Source organism: Pantherophis guttatus, chromosome 1, assembly GCF_059756535.1.
Source record: "Pantherophis guttatus breed Tessera chromosome 1, ASM5975653v1, whole genome shotgun sequence".
Taxonomy (NCBI): domain Eukaryota; kingdom Metazoa; phylum Chordata; class Lepidosauria; order Squamata; family Colubridae; genus Pantherophis; species Pantherophis guttatus.
Window position 1 is genome coordinate 207,960,747 of NC_142063.1, and position 20,435 is coordinate 207,981,181.

At 40.7% G+C, this 20,435-nt stretch overlaps 1 long non-coding RNA gene across 1 annotated transcript in view; it reads left to right on the forward strand.

The window, feature by feature from the left end:
• The window catches only part of LOC117674264 (uncharacterized), a 180,179-nt gene extending 166,678 nt beyond the window's left edge, over positions 1–13,501 (forward strand). The window contains exon 3 of the long non-coding RNA XR_015731295.1: positions 12,877–13,501. This is a non-coding gene — a long non-coding RNA (uncharacterized LOC117674264). The remainder of the gene's footprint in view (positions 1–12,876) is intronic.
• Positions 13,502–20,435: the final 6,934 nt, after the last annotated feature.

Here is a 20,435-nt window from a genome sequence, read left to right on the forward strand (position 1 = left end):
AAACTGCAGGCAATCTTCAAGAATCAGATATAACTGAATGGAAGAATATATAACAAAAATCCTTTCTTACCCCTATGGGTTGTTTGTGTCATCCTCAGTCTCAGATCTGGAAGTTTGAGAGTTCTGCACGGTATCTTAGCTATTTCTAGCATTGCACTCTTCTGGGAGTCCCATAGGATCTTAGCCCTCTTGTTCTCCATGACTTTCTGTGGAATCTCCCATCTGGGCTTGGGAGGATCTAGTCCATACATTGTGCAAATGTTCCTGTACATGAAGCCAGCTACTTGGTTGTGCCATTCAGTGTATGCTGTTCCTGCCTGCATCTTATACCCTGCTGCTATGCGTTGAACTGTCTGAGGCAGTGGTGAAATCCAATTTTTTTTAACTACCGGTTCTGTGGGCGTGGCTTAGTGGGCGTGGTAGGGGAAGGATACTGCAAAATCTCCATTCCCACCCTACTGGGACCACCGGTTCTCTAAACTACTCAAAATTTCCACTACTGGTTCTCCAGAGCCTGTCAGGACCTGCTGGATTTCACCCCCGGTCTGAGGCCTCTGCATAGTCTTATCTAGTGTGAAAGACCCCTGGTTTTATATATTTGGTGTTTGCTGCCTGTTTTTGTGCTGCTAAGATCAGTGCTTCATTGCTGCCTTTTAGTCAAGCCCTTTCCAGCCATTGGTAGGATTCCCCAATGTCAGCCACCCCTGTCAATGATACATCCCATGCAGAGTCTTGTCTTGCCATGGCCTTTCTCCCATGTCTGCTACTGCCTCAGACATTCTCTCAGCAGCTCATTTGGGTACATTTACTGATGTACTAGCAAGGGTGTCAAACTAGCGGCTCGCGGGCCAGATGCGTCACGCGTAGGCCACACCCACCCCAGCTCCGCAAAGGGGGAAAACATCACAATACGTCACGTGACAGCAATGTGATGCCACGTATTTGACACCCGTGGACTAAGGGATGCTCTGGGTTTCATTTAGGACTATGGCTTTAACACTCACCAGACTCTTTCTGCCCACCCTCTTTCCACCTGGTGTTCATTCCACAATTTCAAGCTTGGGTGATAAGATGCTCTGTCAATTCCTGTCACAATCAATGGATCAACACTCAGTTACTATATAAATTCTGAAAAATTTCTGGACAATCTCCTTTCACCCCGCTAATCCCTAGTGAGGGAACATTCATGCTTTATACCAGGACATCCCATATGTCCATGTAAGGACTGTTCTGCATGGCAGCACAAAAGAGACATCATCCAGTATGGGAGCCAGCAGAAAATGAGCTGGCATAAAAATTGTGCTGTGTTTCCCAACTCAGCAGCCAAGCAGAACAGGGCTTCAATCTGTATCCAGAGTTCTTGTTCCATGCTTAATGTACATTAGACAGAGGCTTGTTCTTCAGTCAATGGAGAAAAACATCTATTAAGCAATAAATAGTTTGGATATACTCTAAATCGAAAATTAGGCTTACATATGTGCTGATCAAGAGCCCCTCTTCTGAAACACAATTGATCCTTTGAAAGGAAAAAAAAAGAACAAATGATATTCATCACAATGAATATCGCCTAATAGCCCAATTTTTAAAATTTTGAGCTATGCGGTTTTGTTTTCTTTTGGTTTTCTTTTTTTTTAAAAAAATCCTGCTGGAGCTTTATCTGGTTTAGTTTCACCATCACTCCTCCTGACATGCTTTTCTTATGCTAACTTGCTGGTTTTGTGATGGTGGCATAGTAAATTATACTCCCGGCTGGGCTAAGGAACCTTTAGGTCCCTGTCCCATTGGTGTTGCTAATGATTACACAGCTGCCCACTAGGCTTCTCTAATGTAGACTCCTGGGTCCTGCTGCTTTGGAAAGATGCAATGAAGTTTATTTTCCTTTGAAACAAAATATATTGAGATCATTGTCAAGAGCAACCTCAGAGGTTTACAGAAGGGGCCTACTAACCTTAGCAGAATATTAGAAGCCTCCAGGCTGTTTGTACTGCCAGAGGTGTAATTTACCTATTCTGTTTCTCTGCTTCGGAGGAAAGAAATCAAGTGAAGAGGTCAAAAGGACCACTGGAGCAATACAAGGCAGGCATAAGGCCTAAAAAGAATCAAATTCTCAGCTAGGATAAATAAGTAGATAGGATTGCTTCTGTGGTTTGCAATAACTAAGGATGGAGGCTGAAGATTGTCAGCCTTTGTCAGGGTGAGCCATTCCAAGTTGAAAAATGCAAAAGTTCAGAACTCCTTTAATTAATTGCAAAATTAGGCAGCTCCTCCAGCAGATTGGTCCTCAGAATAGACACGAAGCACAAAGGAGATAGGCCCCTGCATGGGTCTTTTCTCACTTGTTTTGCTTTTGGGCATCCATCCCATCTGTTTCAGATGGATTGGAATAATTCCTAGAAATCTCCACAAATATGCCTTAAACCATGCACAATAAGAGTTATAACTTATAGCACAACAAGGAGAGCTAGGCCCCAAAAGCTGCTCTTTGATATAGTGAGGCAGTGCTTGTAAACCACAAAACTGAGTTAGTGCATGCTGGGACATGTAGTCAAGAGGAAGAAATGGGAATAGAGGTAGCCTTGGTCTATAACAGTGTTGGCAAACCTTTTTGACACTGAGTGTCAAAATGGGAACATGTGCATGTGCATGTGCCAGAAACCGGAATGCATGTGCCACCTGGTGCTCATGCACGCACTGGGCGGCTGCTCTTTTGGTTTCCAGCGCTCCCACAGGTGTGAAGACCAGTTGGCTGGCGCACCGGAACGCAAAAGAGCAACAGGCGATGGTTTGCATGCCCAGAGAGATGGCTCTCTGTGCCACTTCTGGCACGTGTGCCATAGGTTCACTATCATGGGTCTATAATAACCTGCAGAAAGGCCATGGTGATGGTTGCATATGTTTTTCATAAACTTCCAAGCAAGTACTTTGCCTTTGTGATTTACCTAAAACTCAAAATTTTCAGTATTTTTGTTACTGGAGCGTTATTACCACCTGTGGTTAACCTGTAGGAATGCATTCCTTCCATGTTCTATATTATTTAATAGATAGCCTGTGACTCATTGGATCATCCTTTCAGAGATATTTTTTTTAACTCTGCATAGAAATAAAAGGACCAAGGGTGGGCAAAAAAAGGCATTGGGAGTGGGAGAAACTTTCAACTTTCTGCTGGCTTCCTCATTAACTTTGCACAGTGAGTCGCTTTGCTATTCCTGTTTAGCCACAGATCTTTCAACCTCTGGCCAAGATAAAAACACTTTGCTGTACATTCCCCATGTGTTCCTGTACTGTCAACATGTTGTTATTTTTTGCAGACAAAAATACTGTCATCAGCAATGAGACCTTTTGGAACGGAGATCAGCATCCAGCGCTGTTGAATGAGACTTGAGCAAATGAATTAATGTGGGAGAAATTACCTTTGGCTTTTCACTTGAAAGGCAGGTAACGAAATTTTTATTGGTCTGTTCCCTGCATTCCAAGAGGAAACGAGACTGTGATAGGTGAAATCTTTTCAAGTTAATTTCCCTGATCCAGAAATGAAGTCTCCCATCACCAACAGAAAGGCCAAGTCCCATCCAGTTGTCCATTGACCTTTCACCTCTCCGTGGCCAAGTGCCATCTGGCTCCCTATTGGCTACTAACACGCATTAGGAAACCAGGAGTCTCCTGGGCGAGAGCATCCCTTATTTTTAGCCTGATCATAAACATCAGTCTCAACACACCTTTCCTCCAATGCCCATTTTATCCCAAAAAGGATATTCTTCCCACAGGTGGTTTTTGAACTTTTGGCCTTGAATGGTAATTTGCAGCCAAATACCACAAGGGTCACATTGCCATAAAAATAAATTCCCTCCCTTGCAAAAAAAAATTCATCTTTTCTAAGTCTTGTCCTGTAAATGAACTACAAAAACATAAACACGGAGAGTGGTGAATTGAGGTGGGATGCGCAAAATAATGACATCTGGTCAAACGGAAGAGGAAATAAACTATTGTGGGCATGTTCTCTCAGACACACAAAAGGTTGTGTGTTGTGTTTCTTGTTGCTGCACCTCTCAAATGCTGAGGGTCTCAAAAATGGATATCCATTCCTCTTGGTGATTTCAAGCAAATGGTTTCTGTGGATTTTTCATTAAATGCTTTGACACCAAATCTCCCTTTCCAGGAGCCCTGGGTCATGCTTTAGAAGGAGGCATGTTGCTGTTTCTATAATTACTATGAGAGGTGAAGCCAAAGCCTACTACAGTGCTGCCTCTAACTTCAATCCTTTACATCCACATCTATTTAATCCTGGAAAGAAGGGGCAATAGAAACATTGCTCCCAAAATTGTATTTTCGTTTTTTAAAATGATGTTCTGCCTTTTAGGGTAAACCTGTGATGGCGAATCTATGGCACGGGTGCCAGAGTTGGCCTGCAGAACCCTCTCTGCTGGAACGCGTGCCGTCACCCCAGGTCATATCTCCGTGGTGTTTCTTTCGTGAGCTTCTGTTTCCCTGCAAACGACGAAACAGAAGCTCATGAAAGAAAAAGATCTTACCTCTTGCCACGCTGCTGGCATTGGGATGCCCTGCCTCCTGCCAGCCAGCTGGTCTTCAGGTCTCTGCTGCGCATGCGTGGACATTCACGCATGCACTTGTGCATTTTTGTGCATGCGCATGTTTGCACATACACACGTACCTTTCAGTTTGGCCATGCGCGCACGCAGTTTGAGCACTCGGTATCTAAAAGGCTTGCCATCACTGGGATAGACAAAATAGATAGTTTCACCAGAGACAGACTCAGCTCTAATTAGGAAAAATTGAAATATTAGAATACAGGTAATCCTCGATTTATGACAATTGAGCCCAAAATTTCTGAGACTTTTGTTAAGTGAGTTTTGTCCCATTTTACGACCTTTCTTGCCACAGTTGTTAAGTTAGTAACCCGGTTGTTAAGTGAATCTGGCTTCCCCATTGTCTTTGCTTATGAGAAGGTCACAAAAGGTGATCACATGACCTTAGGACACCGCAACGGTCATAAATATGAATCAGTTGCCAAGCATCTGAATTTTGATCGCATGACCAGGGGGATGCTGCAAAGGTCGTAACAGTGAAAAATGGTCATAAGTCACATTTTTTTAGTGTTGTAACTTTGAGCAGTCACTAAATGAACTGTTGTAAATTGAGGACTATCTACATATCTTTTTAAGAACATGGCCACAATAGTTTATTTTTTTTTCTAGGTATACTGTTTTCAGGAAACTCTATGGCTTGCAGTAAAAAAAAGTGTCTATGTCTATCGCATTTCTTGCTCTTTGGTGCATTTAATAAGAAAATTAATGTAAGAATGAAATAAATGTTCATCCAGTGGCTTAATATTCATACTCAATTCATTGGGTCTGAGGCTAGAAGAATTGTAAATATGTTAATAGATAGAAGTGGTAACAATTCTGCTGTACATGATTCTATGCAGGAGAGGCATGAAAGAGTGGATCAACTTTGTCATTATCCCCGTAATCTGCTGCTGCTGCTGTTGTTGTTAGTTGCGAAGTCGTGTCCGACCCATCGCGACCCCATGGACAATGTTCCTCCAGGCCTTCCTGTCCTCTACCATCCTCTGGAGTCCATTTAAGCTCATGCCTACTGCTTCAGTGACTCCAGCCAGCCAGCTCGTCCTCTGTCATCCCCTTCTTCTTTTGCCCTCAATCTTTCCCAGCATTAGGCTCTTCTCCAGGGAGTCCTTCCTTCTCATTAGGTGGCCAAAGTATTTGAGTTTCATCTTCAGGATCTGGCCTTCTAAAGAGCAGTCAGGGTTGATCTTCTCTAGGACTGACCCGTTTGATCACCTTGCAGTCCAAGGGACTTGCAGGAGTCTTCTCTAGCACCATAGTTCAAGGGCCTCAATTCTTTGGTGCTCAGCCTTTCTTATGGTCCATACATTGCAACTGGGAACACCATCGTCTTGACTATACGAATTTTTGTTGCCAGGGTGATGTCTCTTCTTTTTAGTATGCTGTCTAGATTTGCCATCTAGATCTGCTGTTACTAGAGGGTAAGTCAGCAATAGTCAATACTGCATTATAGCTTAATTTCTAAAGAAATCTTCCTGACAAATCATAAAAACATAATGAGGGGAGGGAGGGAGGGAGGGAGGGAGGGAGGGAGGGAGGGAGGGAGGGAGGAAGGAAGGAAGGAAGGAAGGAAGGAAGGAAGGAAGGACAACAGAAATAACAATAGTACTTAGACAGCACTCTCTGAGCAGTTTACAAATGTCAACTTATTGCCCCCAACAATCTGAGTCCTCATTTTACCAACCTTGGAAGGACAGACAGTTGAGCCAACCTTGAGCCCTATTAGGATCGAACTCCAAACTGTGGACAGAGTTTGCCTGCAATACTTCATTCTAACCACTGCACCATCAGGGAAGGAGGGAGGGAGGGACGGAGGGAGGGAGGAAGGAAGGAAGGAAGGAAGGAAGGAAGGAAGGAAGGAAGGAAGGAAGGAAGGAAGGAAGGAAGGAAGGAAGGAAGGAAGGTTAATGAAATAACTTTTTCAAATATCTGCAAGATAAAACAGAAATATAATTCATGCTAGCAGCAATAAATCTTAGGCAAAGCAGTTGTAGTTGGAGAAAGTAGTCCTGTCCATCAAAACCATAGTGGTGATAAAACCAGACAAATTTGTCCCAGGGTTCCTGCATTTGGTAGGCACCCTGAGCAATGTACTCTGACAGCAAAAGCAAGTTAAAGAGATGCCTTAAAAATATATTTCAGAATGTTTTAACAGACTCACACAGAAGGAGGCTTTTTTTTTAATGTTTACATATTTTGGGCAAACTCAAAGTACTTTTACCGAATATTATGCTATGTATGTTAAGATAAAAGCATATGTATATTAGCTATGATAAACTTCAAAGCAGGGGCAGGGAAGGGAGAGTATAAATATGGATTAGGAATGTAATACGATAAAAACACAAAAGAAAGAAAATTCAAAAACACCACAGTAAACATGCAATGCAACTACACCAATCCAGAGACCACAGGGTTGTTTCTGTTTTGAAAAACTTTGGAGTTAAATTGTTTATTTTCTTCCAGGTCATTTACTATAGCAGAAGATGTTTAAAAGCTATACAACTACAAATAAACCACTTTTAAAATTATTATTTTAGGATGACAGATTGCTAATGACCACCAGTTCTTGAATGCCACAAGGCCCTCCATCCCCACCCCAATCCCCCTGCGTTATTTATTAAGGTTGATTTTTCTCTTAGATCCTTGTTGTTACCCTAACAAGGTGAAATAGACTAAGAACCCAATGCAGGAGTGAAATCCAGCAGGTTCTAACAGGTTCTGGAGAACCAGTAGCGGAAATTTTGAGTAGTTCAGAGAACTGGCAAATACCACCTCTGGCTGGCCCCAGAGTGGGGTGGGAATGAAAATTTTGCAATATCCTTCCCCCAGGAGTGGGAAGGGAATGGAGATTTTGCAGTATCCTTCCTCTGCAAGTCCACCAAGCCATGCCCACAGAATCGGTAGGGAAAAAATTTGGATTTCACCCCGACCCAATGCTGTATAAATTGAGATTACTTTTATTGTAACAGCAAGTAAGAGAATTTTTAAAGTCTGAATGTCTTCTCTCCACCCTCATTTTATTGTCATATGGGTTCAGGAAGACATTTTTTGGAGTTATTTTCCTGGAATGGATTCAGCTCGAACTTGCTTTGCTCTTCCGTCTGTCCTTCAAGGCCATTCCCGATGTCCTCAATGTGATCTCAAGGATCACTGCCATCATTGGGAAGATATCAGTCCCAGAGAATTACTGTATTTCAACTGATCTCCTTGCTTTGCACAAAGCTGTAACTAATGTAATCCCCGGGATGGATGAAAGTGACATTTTGTTTATAAAAACGTAGGAGTCATATTAAAAATACAGGCATAAATCTTTTCTCAAGACCTGTTAATCATGTAGTCAACCAGATATTTAGGATATGAGGGCAGCATCCTGCTTTTGTTGCTGTTTCCCTGAAGTCAATATTCACAGACATACATCTGATCACCAGGATCTGTTAAGAACAGTTAAGAGTCACTGATTGCCTTTATAGTCCATGAAGTTATTTGATTCTTTTCAAGGTCTCCATGATCTTTGCCTTCACTGCATTTGGTGACAATACGGTTTGAGTGTGAATTGTGTGAACTCATAATTTTCTTTAATCTGCCCTGGATCTTCATAAATTGCTTATGAGCAAAGCTTCTCTTTCTCTGTTCCTTTCTCTCTCTGTTCCCTTCACCTCTAGTGTAATCAGAATTTTTTTTGACATCTTTTTTTTTTTTTATGTGATTTTCCTCACCTAAAAATCTGCAAACACCATAACACTTTCTAACCAGGGATGAGTAGTTGTTTCCTCTTGATCACTTTCTGGTACCTTCTCCAACTCTCTGGCATCCTCTTTTAAATGTGGTTGTCAGAACTAGAACTTGTATACCATGAATGTTCCATGCCATTGAGCTATATAATGGCATTAAGTAACAGACAGTTTGAGTTTCAACATCTAGATAATCATTGATAGGAACTGGTTTTTGTTTTGTTTTTTCATTGTAGCCATCATGGAACATCACGTCTATGAACCTATATACAACCTGAGCCTACGCTTTTTTTTTCTTGATCTTATTCCCCACAAAATAATGAAAAGTTGTAATTTACTATGTTCAATTTGGAAACTGAATTATTTTATTTAAAAAATCTGTAACATTTGCAGTGGTGCAGTAAAGAAAGGACCTTAAAACTGATTGGCCCAAAGTATTCAGTGGATATCCTGGTTCTGGCACCATAAAACCTCCAAAAATTCCTATCATTTTTTTTTTTAATATTCTGGTTTTACTAGTTATAATGAGTACTGTAAGTCCTATGATTCTCTCCCCATTTACTGAGTGCCAGAAAATTACACATCTCCAGTGATCAGGCTCCAATCTAAGGACACTCTTTTCAAAGGCCGTAAATTTCACATTCTATTTCCTGCTTTGCTTAGATATTTTAATCTCTAAAGCAGGCAGGGAAGAAGAAAGCAGAAGACTTGAGGAGACGAAACTCTTGATATGTATCATATGCATAGGCAACATACAAATCTTTGCAGTAAATAAACAGCTGAGGTAGATTAAGGAAGAATCAGAGAATCAGAATCAGAAAAATCACAGAATCAGAGCCTGTGGATTAAAGTCCCTTAGATCACTACCCAGAAAGCAGTAGATGATGGGACACCAGCACCTGAGCAGGTATATGCACACTATTTCAAGGTTATTTTCATTTTCAGGTCTCTACCTGTTTCTGCGGAAGGGATGTGGTTGCTCAGTGGCTAAGTCGCTGAACTTATCAATCGAAAGGTTGGCAGTTCAGCGGTTCAAATTCCTAGTGCCGGGTAACGGGGTGAGCTCTCGTTACTTGTCCCAGCTTCTGCCAACCTAGCAGTTTGAAAGCACGTTAAAAATGCAAGTAGAAAAATAGGGACCACCTTTGGTGGGAAGGTAAAAGTGTTCCATGCGCCTTTGACCTTTAGTCATGCTGGTCACATGACCACAGAGACGTCTTCGGACAGCGCTGGCTCTTCGGCTTTGAAACGGAGATGAGCACCGCCCCCTAGAGTCGGGAACGACTAGCACATATTTGCGAGGGGAAACTTTACCTTTACTTTTACCTGTTTCTGCAACAAAATTGTATTGGGAGAAAGGATATAATCCAAGGAACCATGTCATAGCAGTAGTAGCAGTAGCAGCAGCAGCAGCAGTAGTAGTAGTAGTAGTAGTAGTAGTAGTAGTAGTAGTAGTAGTCCTAACATATTAAATGTATATGCTATCTAACTTCCAAACCCTGGAGAAAAGTACAGATTTCCAATTATGTTTCCCCAAGATCCCAAGAGCTTACATGATGTTACAATAGTGACCACTGCCATTGTCTGTCACTGTCCATGTTAGATCTGAGATACTTTGCTGACTGCATGGAGCCAGGGATAATACTGTGTGCACTGAGTAGAAAGAATCCTCCACTGGTTTTTCACATTAGGGTTGGTTCACATGCACCTGTTTCTGTGCCTCCTAAACAGATCCAGAGAAGAGCAAGTTATTCCAGACAAAACTATGTTTTCGCCCATTATTAATATTTTCCAGAGAGCCAGTTGAAACGTTTTAAAGCTGGAAAACATCAAGAGTTGAGCAATTAAGTGTAGAGCTACAATATGATGTACCCACATCTGTGAAGGAGGGCTTGATGTGGGAACAGATTTCTTGAGCAAGCTATTTCTTTGAGTAACTGCTCAACCGTTGTACTCTTCATGGGCACTTTCACATTTTTATGGCTAATAAACCAATTGTTTGTATGGAGACGTTTAGTGCTGGAGGAATAAGCCAGAGAACGATGGATGTGAACCTATGCCAACAAGATCAAGAAGAACAAGTGATGTTTCCTTTTATGAAGTGCACAGACAGCCTTTAAGACACTGAGAACAAAGAACAGGAAATTACAAAAATATAAAGGATTCATGAGAGATTTGAGTGACTGAAGTATATTAGCAGCAACCATGTAGCTAGTATTCAATATTATATAGCCTGTTTGGTTTAGTGCTTAAGGCACCAGGCTAGAAACCAGGATACTGTGGATTTAAATCCCACTTTAGCCATGAAAGGCAGCATGGTGACTTTGGGCCAGTCACTCCCTCTCAGCCCAACCCTCCTCACAAGGTTGTTGTTGTGAGGAAATGGGAGGAAAGTGTGTTGGATATATTCATCACCTTGCATTATTTGTAAAAATGATAGAGGCAGGCACAAATCTATATATGTAAAAGCAAAACCCACTCATGCCCTAATCACGAAATCTCCAGAACCGTAAAGCCTACAAACTTGAAATTTGCCATGTATGTTCCTCTTGGCTTCTAGGTGCTCACTAAGAAAGGATTTTTTGAAATGACCATCAGAGCATTAGTATTTCTTATATTATTATTAACACGTCTGATGCTAAGGAGTTCTACTCCCCCTTCCCACCTGAAAAGAAATCTATTCCAAATGCAAAATACAAACAGAGGAGTTTCACTTTCAGTTTTACTTTCACAGCAGGAAGCAACTTTAATACAGAACACTTGAGCTAAGTCACGGCCAAGCTCCTTCCTGTCTCCTTCTTGCTCAGACAGCAAATACTGTTTCATTTTCCAAACAGCCCTCTGATGCTAAGGAGTTCTACTCCCCCTCCCCACCTGCAAAGAAATCTGTTCCAAATGCAAAACACAAGCAGAGGAGAGGAGTTTTACTTTCAGTTTCACTTTCACGGTAGCAACCAGGGGATAGAATAGGGGAGGCTTCTGTGGGGCAAGGCTGAGGGAGAGAAGGGGATAGGATAGGAGAGGCCTGTGTGTGGCAAGGCTGAGGGAGAGAAGGGGATAGGATAGGAGATGTTTCTGTGGAGCAAGCCTGAGGTAGAGAAGGGGAGACGAGAGGCCAATCATAACTACTCATTAATTGCCAAGCTGTAAGTGTCGATTTATCAACCCCATCACATAGTTTCGTAGCGAAGCACCGGTATCCAGCTAGTAAATAGATAAATAAATAATTTAAAAAACTATGCAGGAACAGTTCCACAAAATATCACTCAGCACTTTTATATTATTTATTAAAAACTAGCTACAATTAACTACGTTTTTTTAAAAAAAACACAAGATGAAACTTTTTTAAAAAGAGCAAATGGACATAAATCTAACTTTTTTTTTTTTACAGGTGAGCTCTGAAATATTAATGCAAAATAAAATGGTGGAAAATAATAAAAATTCATTGTACTAATAATATCTAAAGAGATTAATCAATCATGATGTTAACTACCAGCTGCAAACCTGTGAATGCCACTTGGAAATGTTAGTCGATTACACTATACGTTGTGTTTGCTGCTCAAAGCCAAGCACAGAAAGGAATTTTTGTTTGTTTGTTTGTTTTTTCCAGAAGGACTAAACATGTTTTTCTTTTTAAGAAAACTGTGCCATTTTAAAAGAAATCATGTTAGATTGTCCTCAAAAGATACAAGAGGTGAATGACATGGGACTCTGTGTAGTATCTAGTGCTATAAAATAAGATATGTCAAATAGGTCATAGTCTTCACCAAATCAGCATCTAACCCAGCACTGATTAGCAGCCTTACTGAACCTGAGATCTGCTCCTTACACAGTTGAGGAACAGAACTCCTCAGTGTCCTCCTATCAGTATGTGCAGTTCCATTGCTTACACTATAATTACAATTTATGGTATGACAAGACTAGCAGTGTCCAATTTAAAGCTGGTCTCTTCACTGAAGTGAATGAAGACACTGACCTGACTATGAAATATTTGCAGGCATGTATAGTACTGAAATCCAGGGCAAAGACTCCAAGAAACTTTTCAGCATCACCTTTCAAAGGAATTTTGCTTAACCATCAACCATTAAGATCTAGGAATCTAACAAATACTAGACATGGGGCGGTTATCATTTCTCCTCCTATTTTGAACAGGGCACTTGCTATTGATGCATGATGCAATAAAGGGTTTGTTTATCAGCCAGTTTATCCCAGAGCCTGCTGTTTTGGGCTGAATGGGAGCGATTTGCCCAAGGGAGAACTAGAACTTTGGTCTCTCTGCTCCTAATGCCACACCTTAAACCATTACATCAGATCAGCCCTCTTAACATTTAGTGCATACTGCAAATGCAATATGGTTGCTGCAAATAGTTTATGGAGGCAGGAGGCTTAATTGAAGATTTATTTCAGATCTATTTCTTGATCTCGCTTTACATGCTCCTAATAGTGATAACTCCAGAAATTAAGGCTCCCTTCCTTGATGCGGATACTGTAAATATAGCTCTTTTTTTTTTTTTTTTTTGTGACCCTGTAATTCCTTGCTTCAGGGTGAAGTCAGGACAACTGAATGGAGCTGAGCGTTTACTGGCCAGATGCCCTTCCTGACACCTACATGGAGTTCACAGCAGAGGTTTTTTCGCGCCCTTGGAGAGAAACATCTGCCACTACCTAGGACTGAACTCTCAACCTTCTGAGTGGGAGGTAGTATCTCCACTTCTAGGCCACTGCACCACTTACTATACTCTATATACTTATACTTATATATGATATAAGGCTCTATACTTCCTTTAAATTTTGCTCACTTGAGAAAAGTAATAGAATACTGGTTTTCATCTACCATAGGGGTACGACTAATAGGGAAAATACTTCTGCACGAACTAGAATAGCATTATATGAAATGAGGGGAGACTCCAATTTAAATCTCATGGCCCATGAAGGCTTTAAGGAAATCATCATGTCTCAGATCCACCCGAGTTATCCCATCTGTAGTAGGAACTAATGGTACTGCTCTAGCCTATAGAACTGCTGCATTAGAAACAATTGAGATCATCAGTAAAACGTTCAACTGTAGAGCATCCACAAAAGGGCATCAGAGCACTTCTTGGAATTCTCCACATCTGTCTGAAACTTCCATCTAAAATAATAAAGAACGGGAATTCTACTCCAGTCCAATGGCTAAGTGGCTCCTGTGCTTTGTAGAGTTGGCTGATATTAGTAATATTGGTGGAGAAGATTCTACCCTGGCTTTATAGGAACTCCTGCACTTTGAGCAACTCATCTTTCATTGTTTCTCTCTTTGGTGAAGGGGAAGCTGCTTAAGGGGTTGAGGGCTGAAGCAATACTGGACAAAATAAATGAAAACTTTGGGTCAATATAACTAATATAACTTTATTTGGAAAATAAAAACTAGTCAGAGAAAGTTGGACGTTCTACAGCCTCGCTAAGAAGATCAAAGGCATCAATTTATCTCCGTGGTTTCTTTCTGAGTATCACCCATGACAAATGCCTAAATCAACAAGACTTGAGTGGGGCTTGGTTGCCATGCAACATGAGTAAGCCTATTCGAATATGACCTTAAAAATATGTTGCTTCATGCTCGGGATAGTTAAATTTTCATACATACAATTGTGGGATGAAGTAGCAGAATATGCACACAAAATCTCTAGTTAGCTCTCTGCCCAGAAGCCAACATGTGCTCATGGAGTTACAAGGGTTCCAGTTATGAAAAACATTTAAATGTTTCTGTTACATATTTTGGTTGCCATGTTAACTTGGCTCATGTTGCCCTGAAACAAACCCAAAACACCTCCTTACATAGTTGCTTTATGACGGTTTCTTGCAGGCCAACAGAACCATTTAGTAGTGAATGTAGGATATGGCAGGAGACTAAAATAACACCGGATTTACTGAGCGCTTTAATCTAGGTTTAATAATTTTATGATTTTTAGACATTTGTAACAACCGGTGGACACAATCTAGTGCTTATGGCACTCAGGAAAAGGAATTATGAGTAGCGCACACTGAGATTATACTGGATCAAATAACGTAGGAGTTCCAAGGGAAACTAAATCTTTTTAAAACCCTCAAACATCAGTTTAAGCTGTTAACTTTAATTTTATTTTAAATTCTTGTCAGAGTAATTGCATCAAGCTGGAATTATGGTACATTTTCTCCCTTTTTGGTCTAACAACACTTCTTCCAATTTTTAACTGTTTCATGGAATTGCAATTCAGCTGCTTACTTGTCAAAAGTAATATCTCCTTCTTTCTTGGCAATTTATACTATACGCCAGTATTGGAAACTTCAGCCAAGAATGACATGACCACAAAAGTGACTGGTATTATCATACTTTGGACACAACCTGCTGGCTGTGTTTATCATCATCCTGTTCTTCCATCCAATGTCTGTTGCATACCACGGTAAAGAGTAGAGCTGGTGCTGCAGCCAATGCATAGGATCGGGGTGAAATGCTACCGGTTCGGGCCAATTCGCCCGAACCGGTAATAAAAAAATTCTACTGGTTTGCCGAACTGGTAGTAAAAAATGTTTTTAAAAAGTTCCAACGATCAGCTGAGCGACGCACTATCATCGGAACTTATTTTTTTACTTTTTAAGCATTTTTTTACTACCAGTTCTCTGGTAGTAAAAATGCTTTAATAAGTAAAAAAAAAAAAAAAAGTTCCGATGATTGCGCGTCGCTAGTTGATTGTCGGAACTTTTCTTTTACATTTTAAGCATTTTTTTACTACCGGTTCAGGCGAATAGGTAGTAAAAAAATGCTTTTAAAAAGCAAAAAAAAAAAAAAAAGAGGTTCTGATAATTGCGTGGCAGAGCTGTGATCGTCAGAACCTTTTTTTAAAAACTTTTTTAAAGCATTTTTTACTACCTATTCGCCCGAACCGGTAGTAAAAAATACTTTTAAAAGTTTTTAAAAGATTCCCAAGATCGCGCGCCACAGCTGATCCCTCCCCGCTGTTCTACTTACGTTCCCAAGCCTCCTTTTGGTGTGTATTGTGCATGAGTGCGCAGCGTGTGCTTGGTGCCAACTGTGCATGCGCAACTTGCGCTTGGCGCGCAGGTGCAGCCAGCGAACTGGTAGTAAACCAATTCAGATTTCACCACTGCATAGGATGTCCCAAAGGTGCTTTTTCAAAAGGCAAACTGGACTTTGTTTTTTTCTTGAAGACGTTTCGTTTGTCATCCAAGAAGCATCTTCAGTTCTGACTTCTTGGATGAAGCTTCTTGGATGAGAAACGAAACATCTACAAGGAAAACCAGAAAGTCTAATTGCCTTTTGAAAAACACCTTTGGGACAATTATGACCTGGATGACTGATAATCTCCATAGACAATGCATAGGACCCATCTTGTGTTTTTCTTTGTCGTTTTTAATCATAAGACTTTATGGTTAGTGAAGTATCAAATCAAATCAATAGGTGTACAACCTGCTGATTTCACTTCCAGTTAACTCCATCCTGAAATTTGTATATCCAACTATTTATTCTGCAAAATGAAAGAATGGACATCCATTTCCAAACATCTATGTATCATTCATTTCTTCTTTGCTCATTGACCTAAAGCTAGATCCTGGCTTATCCATGTAGAAGAACTGAGTTGAATAATGCAGTAAAATGGATTACAGGTGGGAGGGACCATATATTTTAAATCTCCCTCTCTCTTGTTTGTTTTCCCTTTCCTTCTAGAACATTCACTCAGCGGGAAGCAGGTGGAACTACATTCTCCTCCGTTGGAATGTGTGTTGTGTTCAAATTATTACTTGCAAGAACTTTTATTTGAATGTTGCGAAAACAAACATCTTTAGCTTCCAGAGACAGAGCTCATTTAGGTACTAATAGAGTGATTCTACCAAAACATTACATTTGAGGGGATGTGATCATTCATTACATGTTCCAATATGCAATTTAGGTCAATTACATAGCAAGCATGTATATGGAAAAGCATAGATCCATCACTGGACAAGGGCCCTGTGTCTATCTGTGATCAGTTTTAATTTGATAGGATTAAAAAAGTGGATCATCCACGAAGATGCTGGAAGGGATCTGAATGAACACCTCTTCCACATGGTTGATATAGTCTACTTAAATAATATCCATATTTTGTTTTGAGTTATAACTATAGGCTATTAAATGCAGGTTGCTAGCTCCATCTGTTTCCTTAAGCAGATGTTTTCTAAGGGGTCAGTATTTAGTGATACAAAAATCTTGATGATCCTGCATAGGAATATGTATGCAGTTTTAAGTATTCTGCATATAAATTTTGGGATTTGAGCCAGAAAATATAGAGAAATCCTCAAGGTGATTGTTGCTTGTTTTTTTCAAGACAGCTTTGGCACTTCTATTAATGACTAAAAAGGGAGAGGGCAGTTCGTGATGTCCAGATGTTTTGAAATTTAACTTCCATTTCCCCTTGCCATTTAGCCCTGTTAAGGGGAGCTGATGGGAGCTGAAGTCCAAAATGTCAGATCAGTAAATTAACTACCCTGACCTAAATCAAGCAACATGCATTAACACCAAAGGCTAAAGTTTTAGAGAAATTTAATAGGTAGATATCTTATGACAAAAAGTATTTAAAAGAAAAAAATAAACTCACGGCTATTCTAATAATGTGAGGTTGACTGCAACAGACTGAGAATAGCAATAGCACTTAGACTTATATACCGCTTCACAGTGCTTTACAACCCTCTTTAAGCGGTTTACAGACTCAGCATATTGCCCCCAACATTCTGGGTCCTCATTTTACCGACCTCGGAAAGATGTAAGGCTGAGTCAACCTTGAGCCAGGCAGGATCGAACTGTTGAACTGCTGGCAGCCCGTAGTCAGCAGAAGTAGCCTGCAGTACTGCATTCTAACCATTGCACCACCACCATCATCAGTTTAAGAGAAATTCTAAATTTGCTGGGGGGAAAAAAAAGTAGTCATGCATGTCTTTTTCCCCCCCAATAAATCTGCACATATTCAGGTCATCACCAACAGCCTTAGAATCAATGAGGCAAGGACTACATACTTGTCTTTAGGAAACCTATACTGGCTTGTAAATGGTCCAGTAAGATCAAGTGTTTTCTTGCTTTGGATGACCATAATGGAGAAAAGTGCACCTCTCTTTTGAAAGTTATATTGAGGAAAGAAACTGGACATGGCTACCCAGCTGTTTTTCCTTTCTAAAGAATAAATCAAGCATGTAAATATTGTCATCAGGCTAATTATGGTAGCTCTATTTTCAGGCTGAAATAATGGTCAGGGCCATTCAGGCCAAGAGAAAATTTTTTTCCACAATGATTAATCATCAATAAAGTTGCTGGAATGCATCTTCCTAATCCAGGTGACTTTGGCTGCTTGAGGTGGAACAAGAAACAATGGCCCCTTACTCACCCAAGTCAAGGTACATGATATCCACACAGCCAGCCAAATTATTTTAGCACATGAGACAGAAACACCTAGAAACACTTTCCCATTCCCTGGCAATAAAATAGTACAATAACAATGGAACGCTGCCTATTTCCATGGCACCCTAAACAATGCCTAATTTTCGGACCATTACTTTTTGGACAAATAATTCTTCCATAATCAAGTTAATTGATTATGGGATTGCACAGCCAGGAATAGACTATATGCACTCTAAGAGACCTCCAGGCCTCATGACTCCTGCTTGAGGAGCACATGGCAGTCATGGCTAGGAGGGCCTTTGCACCACTCTATATTTTGCACCAAACGTGCCCATTCCTAGGCCAAGCAGTCCTTGCCCTAATCACCTCCTGGTTGGACTATTGCAATGCACTATATATGGGGCTGCCCTTGAAGAGTATCTGAAAACTTCAGATGGAGCAAAACGCAGCAGTATGAGTAGTTATGGGTTTCTGATTGCTGCATGAATTTATTTCCAGGCCCAATGTTGGTGTTGACCCTTAAAGTCCTACATGGCAAAGGCCAGGTTATTTGAAGGACTACCTTTCCCTGATTTCATCCACCCATTCCACCGGATCTCACAGAATGGGTACATTTTGTGTGCTGACAACTAGAGAGATACATCTGACGGGGCCTAAGTGACAGACCTTTTGTTCTGTGGAACCTTCTCCCTCCAGAGAGAAGACTGACCTCATCACTCCTGACCTCCTGAAGGCCTCTCAAGAACTGGTTATGCCAGAAAGCCTGGGGACTCCAGGGGGATGGGCGAACCTATGAAGTGGCTTCCTTATTAACACCTCCCCATCTGTTATTCTTTTTTCCTAATTTAGTTTTGCTTTTATAACTTTAATTCTTTTCAATAATTATATAATGGCTTTAAGTATTGATTGTTTTATTTATTTACTGTTTTTACTGGATTGTTGTACACTGACAAGGGCCATTTCCCCCCAGAATGGACAGCCATTTAAATTAGAGAGATAAGTACGTAAATAAGTAGGTAGGTAGCAGTGGTGGTGTTCAGCTGGTTATATCCGGTTTGGGCAAACTAGTAGCGGCGGCTAGAGGCTCCACCCACCCACCCAGACGTAATAAGTCCCGTTTTTGATGCTCTGCGTGTCAAAACCGGTAGCGAAGGTAAGTGAATACCACCCCTGGTAGGTAGATAGATGAGAGAGAGGGAGGGAGGGAGGGAGGGAGGGAGGGAGAGACTGACTGACTTAAAGCAGAGATAATTTACAGTTGATCACTATTTTAAAGGCCTGTCTCAAACTTTGCCAACCTACTGCTCCCTAGAAGATTTGGGTTTTAACTCCCATTATCCCTTCCCAGGTGTCACACAATAGGAGACAAGATTAGGATGGTTAATCTATGTGCTCTAGAATTTGTTCTACATCAACGAATGATTCTTTTTCAAAGGAAATTCCAAGGCAAGAGAGCTGTGATTAAGCATTCCTTTCTTATGCCTGGCATCTTAACTAAGAGTGGTCTTCTGCCTTGACATGCTTACAATTTAATAAAGAAAGAGAACATGAGAAATGGGAATGAAGTCAGAATGGAAACAGTTTTGCATTTCATGCATGTTCAGGAGGAAACCATGTTAAGTGGCAGGCAATTAACCTCTTTGCTGGCAAATGCCAAAGGTAAATAAACAAAACGGTTTTGAATAAAAGTCCTCCTATGACTTATTTCTGAGTATTGTTGGTTACTTTGGGCCAACTCAAACTCATCAGTGTACATTTCTGGTCGTATGTCTTTGGATTCTTCAACTATGAAGAAAGACAGTCTGGTGATGAACACGGTCAGGTTCTCCACCAGCCATGGAGACACTAAAGAACGGCCAAAGCAATTTGACCTCAGCTGGCTGAGCACACGTAACATATGATAGCTTGCATTCCTCGAGTTAAACTATAAGGCTCTTTATTCAGTTATTGAGCATTTGATCCATTTTTGCTTGGGTGGAACGCTTAAGAGAGTTTCTGACATTTTCAAGATAGTGAAAAATAAACATAGAGTGTTTAAAGGCAGATTAAAATGGACATATAATAGAGGCATAACAAAATACCTCGGAGCCAGGTCTTTAGTCCATCTTACCTTTTAATTTTTGAGCCAGATCTTTGTTCCTCAGTCCAAGGGTTGAACGTGAGACCTCCTGACTGAATGTTTGGCCCCTGAATGATGCTGTCTCCTGATTAAGAGTTGTACCAGTGACAGCTTTGCCTCTGCGGGAAGAATTCCTTTTTACACAAGTCCAACTGCCTGATTTGTGTTTATTTCCCCTTAGCAACTATAGTAATAAAGAAAAGGTATGGTTGGGTAACACACGAATCACCGAAAATTAACCTTTCCTGACTGACAAGTATCCATCAACATTGATCAAGTATAAATAACAGCACAAGTCTACACAAGAGTTTAACTGATCCTACTGTGTTCAATATTCTGAAGTAATTTATGCATAACTGTGTAAAAAGATAAGGTTGAGAAAGCAATTGGGAATAATTTACTGAGGAGTAAATTCTACTGGATTTCATGGGAATTACAAAATATGTTTTTGATAGTCCAGCTAACGTCTTGGTGGCGCAGTGGTTAGAATGCAGTATTGCAGACTAATTCAGCTCACTGCCAGTAGTTTGATCCTGACCAGCTCAAGGTTGACTCAGCCTTCCATCCTTCCGAGGTGGGTAAAA